The sequence below is a fragment of the Triturus cristatus genome, chromosome 3_2, assembly GCF_964204655.1.
Source record: "Triturus cristatus chromosome 3_2, aTriCri1.1, whole genome shotgun sequence".
Lineage (NCBI taxonomy): Eukaryota > Metazoa > Chordata > Amphibia > Caudata > Salamandridae > Triturus > Triturus cristatus.
Genome location: NC_140584.1, coordinates 101,730,510 through 101,749,637, shown reverse-complemented (window position 1 = coordinate 101,749,637; position 19,128 = coordinate 101,730,510).

Genomic DNA, 19,128 nt, shown 5'->3' with positions numbered 1-19,128 from the left:
ATGTCATGAGCAATGCCAAAAGCTCTAACTTTAACAATGCCGAGACCGTTGCATTGTAAATGCTTGTTAATGACTGGGTCCTGCTTGCATGTAGCAATGCTCCGAGTGCGGTGTTTTGCTCGTGCTCTCGCCATGCAAAGGCTTCACGCTTAAATCTAATCCTGGCATCTCTGCTTAATCACACTGTGACCCTTTGCAAATAACCCCCCCTTTCCGTGTTCTTATATAGTACTCATTTAACTGTATTATCATTAACTAGCGCGTCATCACTTGAGCCAGGAAAGGAGCACGTTTATCTGACAGCAGACATGAACTGCAAAAGCTCTTCTACAGCAAGTAGTAATAAAAAGTACCCCCGGTAACAACCTTGTTTCCTATATGGGTTGGCGCCGGGATTGTTGCTCGACCACTTGATCCAGTTTTTAATGACCGGGTCCTGCTTGCATGTAGCGGTGCTCCCAGTGCGGTGTTTTGCACGTGCTCTCTTTACGCAAAGTGGCAACAATAGGGGTTCTGGCTCCAACGCAGTAAGGCTGCGCCAATAAAAGAGTCAACAAAAAAATGCCAGTACTGCACTTCAATTCAATAGTTTCTGCTAATTGAGTAACAATCCTCAATTCGGAAAGACCAATCTTTTAGTCTGGTTTCTTATGAACATTTCTTTTTATTTTGGATTTTATTCCTAAAGTTTTTTTCTATTTTTTGTTGGACCTTTTTTAAACAAAAATTATTTCACAACAAATAGAGACTTGAAAGGTATATACAAAAAACATCCAATATATACAAAGACATCAAAAAATGTCACAACTCACATATAATGTATATCACTTTACAAAATATTTAGTGGACACATTAAACATTCAAAGGACAACATTAAGTGCACTTAGAGACATGAACATACAAGACTAAACAAATTGACGACACATTAACAAATACAGCCTGTTCAGAAACAAGTGTAAACGCCCTGTGTTAAATAAAGTTTTTTTGAGAACAGGTGCGGATACTAGTGATTAGTACAAAATTTGTTTGTTCATATTTTCATATAATAGACCATCAGATAATTCAATTTTTAAGTTGTAATCCTGGGGAGATTGGTCTATTTGAGAGAACGGAGGTAAAGAGAACAGGGGTCGACGCGTTTCGAATCCCTTATGTAGCAGGGATTCTCATCAGGACCGTGAAGATTCAATCTACAGAAAAAATAATAAAAACAATAAAAAAATAATAAAAACATTCTGTCAGTCATACTCACAACACTCGACTTCAATCAATCACGCACACTCTCAGATCATACCTGTATTTATGATTCAGTGGTCGGTCTCCCAACAAAGTGTCTAATCGTGTAGCTGTAATGTTAAGAATTCAATGGGCATAATTAGTGTTGGTTAGCCAGTAGAAGGGAAACAATGATGACGTTCGTTAATCTGGGTACTTACATAGAGATGCGGTATGACCGCGTGGTCAGTTACTTATTGTCAGTTTCTTCAAACAATTCTGTAATGAAGAAAAGAAGAAATGTCCTATTTACTTTGGTGAAAAAAGGGGGGCACGCAGATGCTCATATTTAAAATGACCGGCTTAGTGGGGCGGGTGTAATCGAGCTCTTAAGTTTGTTAGCACGCAGCAAGCCTGATTTCTAGGTGAGGGTGTGCCAATAAATGGAGTGGTTTGGCGTTCGGTAGCGTTCATTTAGGAAGAATGTAGAATTCACTTAGGCACTTCTGCGTTCTGTAATTCGATGGTGTGTCTATGCTCGTGTTAAATGACAGATTTCGTCAGGCGGCATTCCAAGTGCACGGATGGGTTGAAGCTTTTCGGCTGCGCGCTAAGGAAATCTTACCGGTATTAGTTTCTCAAGTCTCCTCCATACGCGTCTACGTCCATCACTGAGGCGCGTTTGTGATTATCCCGGTTGACCCGGTTGTATAAGTGATTGGAGCCTGCTGCTAAGGCTTCTGGGAATCGTAGTTTTAAGTTTTGAACATGTTGTGCTGATTGCAATATTTGTTTAGGGGTATGTAAAAGTGTGGTTTAGTCCGTTTTTGGTGGCAGGATATGCCGATTCCGTAGGTCTGGAAGTTTTTTGAAAAAACTTGACAGCTGTTACTTAGCAACCCGTGTAAGTGCATTGTAGATCGATTGTCTAGTGGTGGAATATGTCATTGCTGTCCAATGTATCCATGAATTCTTGCCACAGTAGATGTAAAATGGAGGGAGAGAGAAAAAACCACTATGTTCATAAGTTATAAAGTTCCGACATTTCGTTCAAGCCCTGAGTGGCCGAGTTGAATTTTAGGATCAGCATTGCTTCTCGTTGCTTTAGTTTGGTCTCTAGATCTCCGCCCCTCTGGTCATGCTCTAACTTCGAAATGACGGTCCATCTGAAGTCAAGGTCTCCGTGTGACTCGTCAATCCAATGTTGTACAAGGGGTGCTGTGGTGATTTTTTTCTTTATTCTTGATTTATGTTGAGAGATTCTCTGTCTGATTTCCTGATTTGTTTTCCCTATGTACAATTTGGGGCATGGACATAGGATGGCGTAGATCAAGTTTTTTGATTTACAATTCGTAAAGGTGTTGTGTTTCCATGAGATTCCTTCATGTTGGAATACATTCCCCTCAATTGTGGAATTACAACACATGCATGTTCCGCACTTCTTATGTCCTGTAACAGGAGGTAAATTGACAAATTCACGTATTGTGGGGGTCTTCTTGACAGGGACGGCTGCCCTAATGATTTGGTTCGCAATGCTCTTATCTTTTTTGAAGGCGAAGAGTGGTTTGGCGTTCAACTGTATGTCAATATCCTTTATTAGATGCCAGTTCTGGTGGATGACCTTTTTGAGAAAATTAGATGATGCCCCAAAGGTAGTGACACATACTGTGCGCTCGAGTTTTTTCTTTTCTTTCTTTCTCAGGAGTTCTTCTCGTGGTGTCCACCTCGCGCGTTTGATTGCTTGTTTAACCAATTTAGATGGATATCCCCGGTCTAAAAGTCTCTCCATGAGCAAGTTTGCATGGTACATATACTCGTCTTTAAATGAACAATTTCGACGTATACGGAGAAATTGGCCTATTGGTAAATTTTCTTTCAGACTGCGCGGGTGGTTACTTGAGAAATGCAAGGATTTGTTGCGGTCAGTCTCTTTTCTGAAGAGGGTGGTCACCAACTGTCCATCTGTGCAATAAACTTCCACATCTAGAAAGGAAAGTCTTGTGGGTGATGACTGGATACTGAATTTGATGTCCATTGTGCGACTGTTGAGCCATCCATGAAAGTCAGTTAATTGTTCCATTGTGCCGGACCATGTGAAAAAAATGTCGTCAATGAAACGGACCCAGCCCCCTATCCATTGTAAGAAGGGGTTGTTATTATGTACGTATCTGTCCTCATATACACTCATAAAGAGTATAGCCAGCTCCGGGGCAAAGGGACAGCCCATGGCTACTCCCTTTATTTGGAGAAAGAAGTCCTCATGGAATTTAAAGTAGTTTTTAGTTAAAGCCATTCTAGCCAATTCCAAAATGAAGTCCGTAGGAATTCTTGCTGGACGATCTCTTTTATCCTAGAAGATTTCCACCACTTCCAAGGCCTGATCTTGGGGAATTTGGGTATATAGTGAAACTATATCCATGCTTACTAGTAAATCCTGTCCTTCGGTAAATGGTAATTGTTGTAATTTACACAGAAAATCTGAGGTGTCTCTCAAGAAAGATTGTACTGTCAATGTGAAAGGTTTAAGGAAGAAGTCAATAAACTTGGAGATGGGTTCAAAAAGTGAATCGCACCCAGATATTATGGGGCGGCCTGGTGGTGTTTTGGCATTCTTATGTACCTTCAGAAGTACATAGAACAATGGTGTTCTTGGGTGTTTGTTGACTAGATAATTGAATTCTTGTTTGCCCAAAAAACCTTGTTCAAACCCATTCTGTAGAGTTTTTTCAAGTTCTCTCTGAAATTCAGTCGTTGGATCAGATCGTATTTTCCGATAGCATTCTATGTCAAGTAGCTGTCGATTGGCTTCCGCTATATATTCGTTGGTACCCCAAATAACAATCGAACCGCCTTTGTCGGCTTGCTTGACTATAATATTCTCATCATTTCTGAGAGAAAAAAGTGCATCTTTTTCCTTTTTAGACAAGTTATGTTTGGTAAAAGATTTGTTCTTTTTTTCTTCTGAGGCAATAGCTGACAACACAGTTTTCTCAAAGTATATCACTTCTTTAGGTATTTTAAAAGCTGGTGGACAAAAGGTTGATTTCCTCTTTAGACCCGTGGTTTCTGCTTGCGACATTATTTCTTTGCCTGAAAAAAATGCAATCAGACGGATCTTCCTGCAGAACTCAATGAATTCCAGTTTGAGTCTAACAAAGTCTGGAGGTTTTGCAGGGACAAAAGAGAGTCCCTTTTCCAATACACTTACTTCCGACGAGGAAAGAACTTTGTTGGAGAGATTGATAACTGATGAGGTACCTAGTTTTTGTAATTTTGTCTCCTCGTGGACATCTCCCATGGCTGGTTGTATCTTGTCTTTCCGCGAGCTTTCTGTTGGCCTTGATCTAAAAAAGGCTGTTGTTGTTGTTGTTGTTTATTTTGTTGAAAATTTTGTTGATATTGCTGCTGTTGGTATCCTCCACGTCGATTAAATTGGGGTCTATATGTGCCTGGTTCAGAGTCGCTTCCTCCTGACGATGATGTGTCCGAGAAGGTTAGATATTTTGTTCTTGATCGACCTTGGTTGTCCGATAAGAAGCGTCTCGCTTCTGGGCGAGAATAAAAATCCTGTTGCAGATAAGGATAGGCCTTTTCAAAAGAAAAATTCCGTTTGTCTCTATCAAAATTGTTTTCTTTTTGTTGTACAGTATAATCCTTGAATTCCAGGATTTCCTTATCAACTTTTTCAAGAAGAATCTTAGAGTCTTGAATCAAGGGGTTTGCTTTAATTTCCGTTTCCAATTTTTCGATTTCTTCCAATTGAGCTATGGATAACCTTTGTGCGGTTTCAATGGTTAAGACCATGAGGTCTCTGCTACATTTGGTTTCAATGTAACTGAAGCCTTTTTTGTAGATGTTATCTTCCGTAAAGATCACGGGTATGTTTTTGACAATCAAGCCTGTAGGTATTGTGCCTGACCTGAGGTGTTGGAGAAGATAGTGACCATGTAAATCCGTCCGAATTTGTTTTTTCTTTAACCGAATAAGTTTGTCCGATTCGTTGTTTGTTTGTGCGGTGCGTGCTAACAAACTTAAGAGCTCGATTACACCCGCCCCACTAAGCCGGTCATTTTAAATATGAGCATCTGCGTGCCCCCCTTTTTTCGCCAAAGTAAATAGGACATTTCTTCTTTTCTTCATTACAGAATTGTTTGAAGAAACTGACAATAAGTAACTGACCACGCGGTCATACAGCATCTCTATGTAAGTACCCAGATTAACGAACGTCATCATTGTTTCCCTTCTACTGGCTAACCAACACTAATTATGCCCATTGAATTCTTAACATTACAGCTACACGATTAGACACTTTGTTGGGAGACCGACCACTGAATCATAAATACAGGTATGATCTGAGAGTGTGCGTGATTGATTGAAGTCGAGTGTTGTGAGTATGACTGACAGAATGTTTTTATTATTTTTTTATTGTTTTTATTATTTTTTCTGTAGATTGAATCTTCACGGTCCTGATGAGAATCCCTGCTACATAAGGGATTCGAAACGCGTCGACCCCTGTTCTCTTTACCTCCGTTCTCTCAAATAGACCAATCTCCCCAGGATTACAACTTAAAAATTGAATTATCTGATGGTCTATTATATGAAAATATGAACAAACAAATTTTGTACTAATCACTAGTATCCGCACCTGTTCTCAAAAAAACTTTATTTAACACAGGGCGTTTACACTTGTTTCTGAACAGGCTGTATTTGTTAATGTGTCGTCAATTTGTTTAGTCTTGTATGTTCATGTCTCTAAGTGCACTTAATGTTGTCCTTTGAATGTTTAATGTGTCCACTAAATATTTTGTAAAGTGATATACATTATATGTGAGTTGTGACATTTTTTGATGTCTTTGTATATATTGGATGTTTTTTGTATATACCTTTCAAGTCTCTATTTGTTGTGAAATAATTTTTGTTTAAAAAAGGTCCAACAAAAAATAGAAAAAAACTTTAGGAATAAAATCCAAAATAAAAAGAAATGTTCATAAGAAACCAGACTAAAAGATTGGTCTTTCCGAATTGAGGATTGTTACTCAATTAGCAGAAACTATTGAATTGAAGTGCAGTACTGGCATTTTTTTGTTGACTCTTGTATTGGCGCAGCCTTACTGCGTTGGAGCCAGAACCCCTATTGTTGCCACTTATTATAGCGGGTATCCACCCGCGAGGTTCTCAAAACCGCTGTTTAAGCATTGAACATTTAAACAGGTGTTCTCAGGTTCACTGTCGGATTTTTCCTCCAGTTAGAACCCCCCCCCTCCCCACTCTTTCTTCTTCTTTTTTGATTCTTTTTTGATTGTTCATTTATGTTCTACTAGTGTATGATTGGAGTACGTGTATGTGTGAATGATTGCATTTGGGGCCCCTACCAAACGACTGTTGACTGACTCAACCTTTGGACTGCTAACTTAACATGTCAGAAGAACAAACCTTTGCATACAGCGAAGATCATATAAAAAATCTTCTCAAGAACCCTCCTTCTTTTGGTTCCGCTACTCTCAGCAGCACCGCACAAACAAACAACGAATCGGACAAACTTATTCGGTTAAAGAAAAAACAAATTCGGACGGATTTACATGGTCACTATCTTCTCCAACACCTCAGGTCAGGCACAATACCTACAGGCTTGATTGTCAAAAACATACCCGTGATCTTTACGGAAGATAACATCTACAAAAAAGGCTTCAGTTACATTGAAACCAAATGTAGCAGAGACCTCATGGTCTTAACCATTGAAACCGCACAAAGGTTATCCATAGCTCAATTGGAAGAAATCGAAAAATTGGAAACGGAAATTAAAGCAAACCCCTTGATTCAAGTCTCTAAGATTCTTCTTGAAAAAGTTGATAAGGAAATCCTGGAATTCAAGGATTATACTGTACAACAAAAAGAAAACAATTTTGATAGAGACAAACGGAATTTTTCTTTTGAAAAGGCCTATCCTTATCTGCAACAGGATTTTTATTCTCGCCCAGAAGCGAGACGCTTCTTATCGGACAACCAAGGTCGATCAAGAACAAAATATCTAACCTTCTCGGACACATCATCGTCAGGAGGAAGCGACTCTGAACCAGGCACATATAGACCCCAATTTAATCGACGTGGAGGATACCAACAGCAGCAATATCAACAAAATTTTCAACAAAATAAACAACAACAACAACAACAGCCTTTTTTAGATCAAGGCCAACAGAAAGCTCGCGGAAAGACAAGATACAACCAGCCATGGGAGATGTCCACGAGGAGACAAAATTACAAAAACTAGGTACCTCATCAGTTATCAATCTCTCCAACAAAGTTCTTTCCTCGTCGGAAGTAAGTGTATTGGAAAAGGGACTCTCTTTTGTCCCTGCAAAACCTCCAGACTTTGTTAGACTCAAACTGGAATTCATTGAGTTCTGCAGGAAGATCCGTCTGATTGCATTTTTTTCAGGCAAAGAAATAATGTCGCAAGCAGAAACCACGGGTCTAAAGAGGAAATCAACCTTTTGTCCACCAGCTTTTAAAATACCTAAAGAAGTGATATACTTTGAGAAAACTGTGTTGTCAGCTATTGCCTCAGAAGAAAAAAAGAACAAATCTTTTACCAAACATAACTTGTCTAAAAAGGAAAAAGATGCACTTTTTTCTCTCAGAAATGATGAGAATATTATAGTCAAGCAAGCCGACAAAGGCGGTTCGATTGTTATTTGGGGTACCAACGAATATATAGCGGAAGCCAATCGACAGCTACTTGACATAGAATGCTATCGGAAAATACGATCTGATCCAACGACTGAATTTCAGAGAGAACTTGAAAAAATTCTACAGAATGGGTTTGAACAAGGTTTTTTGGGCAAACAAGAATTCAATTATCTAGTCAACAAACACCCAAGAACACCATTGTTCTATGTACTTCCGAAGGTACATAAGAATGCCAAAACACCACCAGGCCGCCCCATAATATCTGGGTGCGATTCACTTTTTGAACCCATCTCCAAGTTTATTGACTTCTTCCTTAAACCTTTCACATTGACAGTACAATCTTTCTTGAGAGACACCTCAGATTTTCTGTGTAAATTACAACAATTACCATTTACCGAAGGACAGGATTTACTAGTAAGCATGGATATAGTTTCACTATATACCCAAATTCCCCAAGATCAGGCCTTGGAAGTGGTGGAAATCTTCTTGGATAAAAGAGATCGTCCAGCAAGAATTCCTACGGACTTCATTTTGGAATTGGCTAGAATGGCTTTAACTAAAAACTACTTTAAATTCCATGAGGACTTCTTTCTCCAAATAAAGGGAGTAGCCATGGGCTGTCCCTTTGCCCCGGAGCTGGCTATACTCTTTATGAGTGTATATGAGGACAGATACGTACATAATAACAACCCCTTCTTACAATGGATAGGGGGCTGGGTCCGTTTCATTGACGACATTTTTTTCACATGGTCCGGCACAATGGAACAATTAACTGACTTTCATGGATGGCTCAACAGTCGCACAATGGACATCAAATTCAGTATCCAGTCATCACCCACAAGACTTTCCTTTCTAGATGTGGAAGTTTATTGCACAGATGGACAGTTGGTGACCACCCTCTTCAGAAAAGAGACTGACCGCAACAAATCCTTGCATTTCTCAAGTAACCACCCGCGCAGTCTGAAAGAAAATTTACCAATAGGCCAATTTCTCCGTATACGTCGAAATTGTTCATTTAAAGACGAGTATATGTACCATGCAAACTTGCTCATGGAGAGACTTTTAGACCGGGGATATCCATCTAAATTGGTTAAACAAGCAATCAAACGCGCGAGGTGGACACCACGAGAAGAACTCCTGAGAAAGAAAGAAAAGAAAAAACTCGAGCGCACAGTATGTGTCACTACCTTTGGGGCATCATCTAATTTTCTCAAAAAGGTCATCCACCAGAACTGGCATCTAATAAAGGATATTGACATACAGTTGAACGCCAAACCACTCTTCGCCTTCAAAAAAGATAAGAGCATTGCGAACCAAATCATTAGGGCAGCCGTCCCTGTCAAGAAGACCCCCACAATACGTGAATTTGTCAATTTACCTCCTGTTACAGGACATAAGAAGTGCGGAACATGCATGTGTTGTAATTCCACAATTGAGGGGAATGTATTCCAACATGAAGGAATCTCATGGAAACACAACACCTTTACGAATTGTAAATCAAAAAACTTGATCTACGCCATCCTATGTCCATGCCCCAAATTGTACATAGGGAAAACAAATCAGGAAATCAGACAGAGAATCTCTCAACATAAATCAAGAATAAAGAAAAAAATCACCACAGCACCCCTTGTACAACATTGGATTGACGAGTCACACGGAGACCTTGACTTCAGATGGACCGTCATTTCGAAGTTAGAGCATGACCAGAGGGGCGGAGATCTAGAGACCAAACTAAAGCAACGAGAAGCAATGCTGATCCTAAAATTCAACTCGGCCACTCAGGGCTTGAACGAAATGTCGGAACTTTATAACTTATGAACATAGTGGTTTTTTCTCTCTCCCTCCATTTTACATCTACTGTGGCAAGAATTCATGGATACATTGGACAGCAATGACATATTCCACCACTAGACAATCGATCTACAATGCACTTACACGGGTTGCTAAGTAACAGCTGTCAAGTTTTTTCAAAAAACTTCCAGACCTACGGAATCGGCATATCCTGCCACCAAAAACGGACTAAACCACACTTTTACATACCCCTAAACAAATATTGCAATCAGCACAACATGTTCAAAACTTAAAACTACGATTCCCAGAAGCCTTAGCAGCAGGCTCCAATCACTTATACAACCGGGTCAACCGGGATAATCACAAACGCGCCTCAGTGATGGACGTAGACGCGTATGGAGGAGACTTGAGAAACTAATACCGGTAAGATTTCCTTAGCGCGCAGCCGAAAAGCTTCAACCCATCCGTGCACTTGGAATGCCGCCTGACGAAATCTGTCATTTAACACGAGCATAGACACACCATCGAATTACAGAACGCAGAAGTGCCTAAGTGAATTCTACATTCTTCCTAAATGAACGCTACCGAACGCCAAACCACTCCATTTATTGGCACACCCTCACCTAGAAATCAGGCTTGCTGCGTGCTAACAAACTTAAGAGCTCGATTACACCCGCCCCACTAAGCCGGTCATTTTAAATATGAGCATCTGCGTGCCCCCCTTTTTTCGCCAAAGTAAATAGGACATTTCTTCTTTTCTTCATTACAGAATTGTTTGAAGAAACTGACAATAAGTAACTGACCACGCGGTCATACCGCATCTCTATGTAAGTACCCAGATTAACGAACGTCATCATTGTTTCCCTTCTACTGGCTAACCAACACTAATTATGCCCATTGAATTCTTAACATTACAGCTACACGATTAGACACTTTGTTGGGAGACCGACCACTGAATCATAAATACAGGTATGATCTGAGAGTGTGCGTGATTGATTGAAGTCGAGTGTTGTGAGAATGACTGACAGAATGTTTTTATTATTTTTTTATTGTTTTTATTATTTTTTCTGTAGATTGAATCTTCACGGTCCTGATGAGAATCCCTGCTACATAAGGGATTCGAAACGCGTCGACCCCTGTTCTCTTTACCTCCGTTCTCTCAAATAGACCAATCTCCCCAGGATTACAACTTAAAAATTGAATTATCTGATGGTCTATTATATGAAAATATGAACAAACAAATTTTGTACTAATCACTAGTATCCGCACCTGTTCTCAAAAAAACTTTATTTAACACAGGGCGTTTACACTTGTTTCTGAACAGGCTGTATTTGTTAATGTGTCGTCAATTTGTTTAGTCTTGTATGTTCATGTCTCTAAGTGCACTTAATGTTGTCCTTTGAATGTTTAATGTGTCCACTAAATATTTTGTAAAGTGATATACATTATATGTGAGTTGTGACATTTTTTGATGTCTTTGTATATATTGGATGTTTTTTGTATATACCTTTCAAGTCTCTATTTGTTGTGAAATAATTTTTGTTTAAAAAAGGTCCAACAAAAAATAGAAAAAAACTTTAGGAATAAAATCCAAAATAAAAAGAAATGTTCATAAGAAACCAGACTAAAAGATTGGTCTTTCCGAATTGAGGATTGTTACTCAATTAGCAGAAACTATTGAATTGAAGTGCAGTACTGGCATTTTTTTGTTGACTCTTTACGCAAAGGCATCACGCTTAAATCCAATCCTGGCATCTCTGCTTAATCAGACTGTGACCCTGGGCAAATAACACCCCCCTTTCCGTGTTCTTATATAGTACGCATTTAACTGTATTATCATTAAGTAGCGCGTCTTCACTTGAGCCAGGAAAGGAGCACGTTTATCTGACAGCAAACATGAACTGCAAAAGCTCGGCTACAGCAAGTAGTTAAAAGTACCCCTGGTGACATCCTTGTTTCCTCTATAGGTTGGCGGGGGGAATGTTGCTCGACCACTTGATCCAGTTTTTAATGACCGGGTCCTGCTTGTATGTAGCAGTGCTCCCAGTGCGGTGTTTTGCACGTGCTCTCTCCACGCAAAGGCTTCATGCTTAAATCCAATCCTGGCGTCTCTGCTTTATCACACTGTGACCCTGGGCAAATAACCCCCCCTTTCTGTGTTCTTATATAGTATGCATTTAACTGTATTCTCAGTAACTAGCGGGTCATCATTTGAGCTAGGAAAGGAGCACGTTTATCTGACAGCAAACATGAACTGCAAAAGCTCTTTTACAGCAAGTAGCAACAAGCATGCTGGATTCTCACCTAGCGCCAGGTTCCCGTGCCCATAGCTTTTTAGCGCTCTGTGGTTCCCGGCTCCTTCGTTTGTTTCCGATTCTTACATCAGCAACAACGCCTTAAAGAACAAGCGCTTCGAAAGCGAAAGAGGATCGCGCCGGAGCTCGTCTTTATGAGGCCATGTGTTTGAAACACATGGCCCCATGAAGATAAGAAACCTTTCACGACGCACAGAAGGCAGACGATCCCGTCCAAGTGGGCCGTCTGAAAAAGCCAAAAGTACACGACACAAAAAGCTCTTTTCCAATGGCTGCCCACCGTTTAGCATAAACGGTGACGCCAGCCAATGGGAAAGAGGAGCGGGGATTAAAGCCTTTTACTGAAGCTACCTAAAAACATTAAATCTCGCCGAACGAGCAGCTCATGTGCCCAGCCACGCTAGGCGAGACCTAAAAATGGAGAGGCGAAAGGGTAGGAGAGATTACTATAACTACAGGTTTCTCTGCTGACATAGACCGCTCAACCATCCAATACTGATAGCCTGACTCAGTCTCCTTGATTATGTCTACGAGTGGTAATTCACTCTTAGTAACCCTCCTCACACCCACAGTTCATCCAATTTAATTGAAAACACAACCAAAGGGGAACGTGTGTCTAGCACGACCTATCCAACTCACTCTTTCAATATGACACATTCCAAATAAACACGATTTTGTATGAATAAAAACGAAAGGGATTCCTACTCCAAAGTTCTACAATTTGAGTCCATTTTTCATCATAAATCATAAAAAATATTCCTGACAATTCAACCTCATTGCTGTCCTAATCATCTATGCATTTGAAGTGCTAACTTGGGATATCTTATCTGGAGATGGCACATGGAGGGCAAAGTTAGCACCATTTGGAAGACAAACTGCAAAATTCTCATTGAATGTCTGGTGCAGGAGTAGACCTAAACTGGAACTATTGAAGGGTACCACTTCTACCAAATGAAACTACTAGGGGACCTCTGAGTATGAACCCTCTAACTCTGGAGCTCATCTATCAGACAGTTATGGCAAAGAGGAATGAGTCATGTGTTGAGAACCTAAAAACACAGGTAGCTGTTCGGAAGCTGAAAGGGTTGGTGAGGAAAATAGCTAAAAGCTATGCCACAATCGCATACAGAATGGCTAATTTGGAGCCGAGAGGTGCAGCCCTGGAAACAGACGTCGCCGCCTTCAAGGGGCTTACTGAGTCTCATGAAGCACAGCTAAAACATGAACTGCGGAAGCTGGAGGAGCATGAAAATCATCATCAAAGAAGAAACAACCAGCAAGTTCTCCGGGTTGCGGAGGGGATGGAAGGGTCAGATGCAAGAACATGTTTGATAGATATATTTCAGAAGGCCTTCCCCGAGGTTCAGGGATGGAACTGGTCGCAGGAGATTAAAATAGTGCACAGAGTTTTAATGATTCTAAGGCAGATGGGTAATGAGGCTGGGAAACCCAGGGCAATTTTGCAGCGAGCGCAAGGTAAATAGTTTTATTTATTGAATTACCTCACTCCTGTCTGTCGTATGTCGGACTCCACTACCCCCACACTGCTCCTCACCCGCCCTGCCTCACTGCCCGAAGCACTCCCACAGCGAGCCGCCACTGAACAAACCTATGAGTTGTCTATATGCTTCACATGGGTGGGATGGGTGTGAAGGGGGATCAGGAGTTGGAAGGGGGAAGGGAGTAAAGGAGGGGACAAGGTGCACCAGAAAGGGAAGGAAAAATCAAAAAAGGAGCACGATCAGTAGGAATCGTCCATTGCTAAACCTTGGAGCTTGTTCAGAGCTATATTATGTTGTAGAGGCCAGATGTTTAAGCAATATATGGATGTTACATTATGTATTCTAACAAAATGTCTATATGCTCAGTTAACGTCTGTGGACTAACTGATCGGGTCAAAAGGCAAAAAGTGGCTGAAATACTTGAAATGTGGCACCCGGATATTATATGTGAGCAGGAAACTCATATATCTTGGGATAAGAGGGACCTTCCTCAAATCAGGGGTTACTCCCTGAAGGCATGCACATCACAAACTGTCCATTCTACAGGGGTTGCAATATTTGCAGAAAGAGGGTTCGGTTCTCCAGGGTGAAAACTAGTGGATATACATGGTCATTGGGTAATTGTGGGGTGCCAGACTCAGGGAGGCAAGCTTACCATTTGCTGTATCTATGGATCACATTTGGATGGAGCAGCAGTTTGACAAGAGCTAGAGGTGGAGCTGTCTGCATGGGCTACACCCTTGGTTGTGTGTGAGGACTTCAACATTCATTTGGATATTGGTGGTATCAATAAACAGGCTGCTAAATATAAGTGTAGGAAACCCAGGGTTTATAGGACACTATCCCAGTTTAAATAAAGCCACGGTCTGGTCGATATTTGGGATAGACTGAACGCTCCGGATCCGGAGTATACCTATTTTTCACATCCTCATCTAAAGTATGTCTTATTAGATTATTTCCTAGTATTGCAGGGGTTAGTCGGGAAGGCTGCTATTAAAAAGCTTCCAAGAATATTTAGTGATCACAACCCATTAGTCTTAATATCCAAAATATTAAAATCCCTTAATGTCCATTAGTCAGGTAAATTGACATTTAATAGGAAACGTCTCTTAAACTACAACTATATAGAGCATATGAAGAAGTGGATAGTTGATTTTATGGAACTAAATAGAAATAGTGCCTCAGGAGGCTGAATAGGATTCTTTTAAGGCAGGAGTGAGGGGTGAGATGATTAGTTTTGACTTTTATTATCTGAAACAACAGCCAAACAAGATTAGGGAGCTGTATGAGGAGGTAGCGAATTTGGAGGCACAACATATCCGATTGTTTAGCGTGGGGATGGATGTTCAGGAGACACTTCAAAAACTTAAGATAATTAAAGCAAAGATCCAATGGTATCACTCAAGAAACACAGCCGAGAAATATCAGACCTATAGGAAAAAGGCATATGAATGTGGTGAGTCAGAAGATAGATTATTGGTGCTACGACCATGCCAGCAAGAGATCAAGTGGGGTATTGAAGCATTTGACGGGTCAGATGAGAGACTGGCTACTACACAGGAGGCCATAGTCAAATTGTTTGAGGATAGCTATTAGAGATTATACCTTGATGATAGATGTCCAACTCCAGAACAGTCAGTGGAGTATAGAGGCGCAATTTATAGCAGCAGATTAGACCTTAGTGATATGGAAACTTTGGATCCAGATATAACTCACAAAGAGGTAGATCATGCATTAAAATCCCTGGCCTCAGGCAAAGCGGCAGGATCAGATCGAATTCCGCTGGAGTTTTATAAAATATTTTTGGGGGAGTCAGCTAAGGATTTATTAGAAGTGTTCCTTGACGTTCAGCGGGATGGGATTGTTCAAAATGTCCTGGGGGCACAAATATTGCAATATTTAAAACTAAGGGAAAACCTCTAAATAAACCTGGGTCATATAGACTGAGATGCTAAACTATATTTGAAGTTTTTGGCCTCGTGCTTGGGGAGGATCATAGACAAGTTGGTATCAACTTGGCAGCATGGGTTTATCCCTGGACGTGGAACTTCAGATCATATACACAGAGCTCTTACACTATTTGATGTAGCTGAAACTGAAGATGACCATTTGTCTTTGATCCTCCTCAATGCCAAGAAGGTCTTTGACCAAGTGTCTTGGGAGTATCTCTCGGGCGTACTTAGGTTCAAGGGGTTTGGCCTGGGTTTATTGAAGGCCATTAAAGCAATAAATCACTGCCCTAATGCCCAATTACAAATTATGGGCATGGGATCAGACACAATTCAGATGATGTGTAGTACGAGACAGGGCTGTCCCTGCTCCCCTATCTTGTATGCTCTCTGTATTTATCAGTTTTTAGTTCAGCTATTAGATAATCCAGGGATCATACCAATGTCAGGGACTGGTTTTGATATCATGGTTTTAGCATACGAGGACGACGTAGCATTGCTTACACCTAACCCTCAGATGGCTTTGAAGGAAGTCATAGAGTGGCAGAAGGGTTTGGCCTAGTCTCAGGGTATCACTTAAATAAAGAGAAAACTCATGTGGTTTATACTAATAATGTTGCTCTGATAGATAATCGCAGGGTGAATAATGCTACATACCTAGGGATAAGGATTTCATCTGCAGAAGGCTCTATCTATTGTCTAAATTTCAACCGTATTTTAGGGAAAGCTAGTCAAGGATTGAGGCAGATCAATGGTCTACACCTTACTTTGGCTAGCAGGGCCGGCTTTAGTGCTGGTGGCCCCCTCTGCGACAATGTTTGTTGGTGCCCCCCACGGGCGCTCCCCACAGACTCCCTCACTACTACCCTTTAACAGTTGCCCCTCAAGCCTCCATAACCACTCTCTCTCAGATGTATTTAATTGCACCACCTATACCAGTGTAGGGTGTCAGACCACTGTACATCACAAACACTGCACAGAGCCAATCAATCATTGGTGTGTAAGTCAGTGTATAGGAAATGTTACATAATACAGAGGACTACAAGGTGTAGGAGTTGCATGTCATCCATACTGGTTTAAAAGGGCTTGGTCTAGAGAAGCACAGACTCAGAATTTAAAACATAACCCCATGGTTGGGGGTTGCATTTAATAATAAGAATTTTTTTTACCGAAATGAACCCTTTTTGAAACATTAGAATAATGAAAGACGGAGGAAAACATCATAATGCTCTAATCTATACCTTGCAGTTTGCATGCAGCTCTTTGATGACAGTTATTAGCTCACTGATCCATGTTAGGATTTTAACATGTACACTGCTAGTAACAAAAGGCTCTCTCTGACAAAAGCACTGACATATTTAACTACATGCACTTTGTGATCTGCTTGGTACACATTCTTTGCAGCAGGCACATTAATCCTCTGGGCTACCATAAAATTAGTTAAAACTTCCACTTGACAAAACTCCTTTTCTATCCAGGAAGAACATTAATCACAGAGTTATCTTGACATTTTAATTTTTGTATGAAAATTGCCGGAGGGCAGCAATGCAGCAGCAGGTGCTTTTAAAACAATAAAATACTTCCAAACACGGTGCCCCCTCGAAGAGTCAGCACCCGGTGCGGTGGCACCGGTCGCACTGACCTAGAGCTGGCCCTATTGGCTAGCCATTGCAATGTGCCCAAGATTATATTTTTACCTAAAATGTTATATCTGTTTAGGACAATATCTTTGGAGCTTAAGACACAATGATTTAAACAACTGTGAACTCCTATTTCATTTGGCATATGCAAGGACAAAGCAGGCTTTAAAATATATGTGTCTCCCAAGATTGCGAGGTGGGTGGGCAGTGCCCAACTTCAGATTCCATTGCTGGGCAGCATTGCTTCAGCATATGGCTTATCTTTTTTCAGGTAGGGGATGAAGTTAGGCATTAGGATCCCTGGGAATTAAGAAGTATAATTACTACACTCCGCTATGGCACTCCCCTTTGTTCCCTTTGGCATTCCACTGTGGAGTTTGTAAGTGATGGGAAAGAGCAGGGATAACAACCCATTTGGGGGATTTATATAGCCAGGACCAACTGTATTCATTTTCGGAGTTGCAGCAGGACTTTGGAATACCTGGAAAATCTTTCTTCAAATACTTACATTTAAGTGACAGCTTGGGTAAACTAGAGGACTTCTCAGGCAAGCGAATTCCCCTTTGGGATTTAACTACGTATAGGGGTGGTAGAATTGGGTAGCTGTATTCAGAGCTGAATGATAAGGCAGTGGATGATTTTGACATCTGGAAGTGAAGTGGGGGGGGCATGACTAGGGACATTGTATGTAAACATCCGGGCATCAATTGAGGTGGGAAAGAAAGTATTACTAACTGCTGCTTTGAAAACCCAGCATTTTAAACCTATTTTTATTTTATATCACACACCTGCTAAACTATTCAACTGGGGACAAAGAACTGATGTTAAATGTCCCCGATGCAGGGATATCTCTGCCGATCTGGTGCACATGTTTTACAGTTGCCCAAAACTGCGGGCTCTCAAGGAGGGCATCAAAGATTTGTGGGATAAGATCTTGGGAGTAAGAGTGTGTATTAGTACAACATTAATGATCTTTGGGATGGATACTTCACTTTCTGGGACTGTAGGGCATCTTTATTTTACGTTTGTATCTAAGGCAGTGGCGTGCCTGCTAATAGCGACTGTGTAGAAACACAGCGAACCTCCCACAGTACAACAGTGTTTTTTTTCGACTGCTGAGTATGTGTAACCTGGAGAGTGCTGTGTATGATTATAAGGGGAGGAGCGAGAAGGAGGAGAATTATTTCATTTTTTGCACACATTACACATTAGAATGTCCTTAGATTCCTCCCATCTCCCTATTCTACTCGGATGGATCATCCTTTCTTCAGTCCTTAAATCTTCTTATCCTTGCCCAAAGATACTCCTTTCGAGTCTCACTTTCTCTTTCAGACAATGTGCCTTTCTTTTACCATGAGCCTGTGCATCTGCAACTCCAGAGGAGAGAAAGGCATTGCATCCAAAGGAAGCATCCATGCTAAAAGTTAAATATTACGAAAACCAAAAGCTTAAGGCCTTTGGTCAACTTATTGGGGCACGCGCTTCAGTTCATGTTTTAAAGGCATGGTTACAGATATATATATATGGTTACAATATAGCTATAGAGCACTATTCTTATGGATACATTTTCAGTTACAAAATAATTGGGGGATATTACTTTAAAGAAAGATGTGAATATATAAGAAATGCAAAGTGCACAAAATGTAGATATATGCGAGACTGGAAGTCGCTATTACAGTAAAGAAAACGTTAATATACACACTCATGAATTTTGAGATTACACAGTCGGTGCAATTTCTGTAATTGTTCAACTGCACTACATTACATTAATTATGTTACATCACACGACTACATGAGGCCATATGTACACATATGTGGCTTAATTGCACATGAAAGGGTGGAGCCAAAATTACGCTGCTCTAGTCCCCCCTCTGATGGCAAATCAAGCCATCATAGATTACAACCTGATGTTATCAGATGGACCATCTAAAACCTTGTGGTCTTTAGCATCTATCGCTTCAAATCCTCTAGGCGTTTCATGTCCTTGTAATATTTACTCTGACTCTACTCTAACTCCACATCTGCTCTC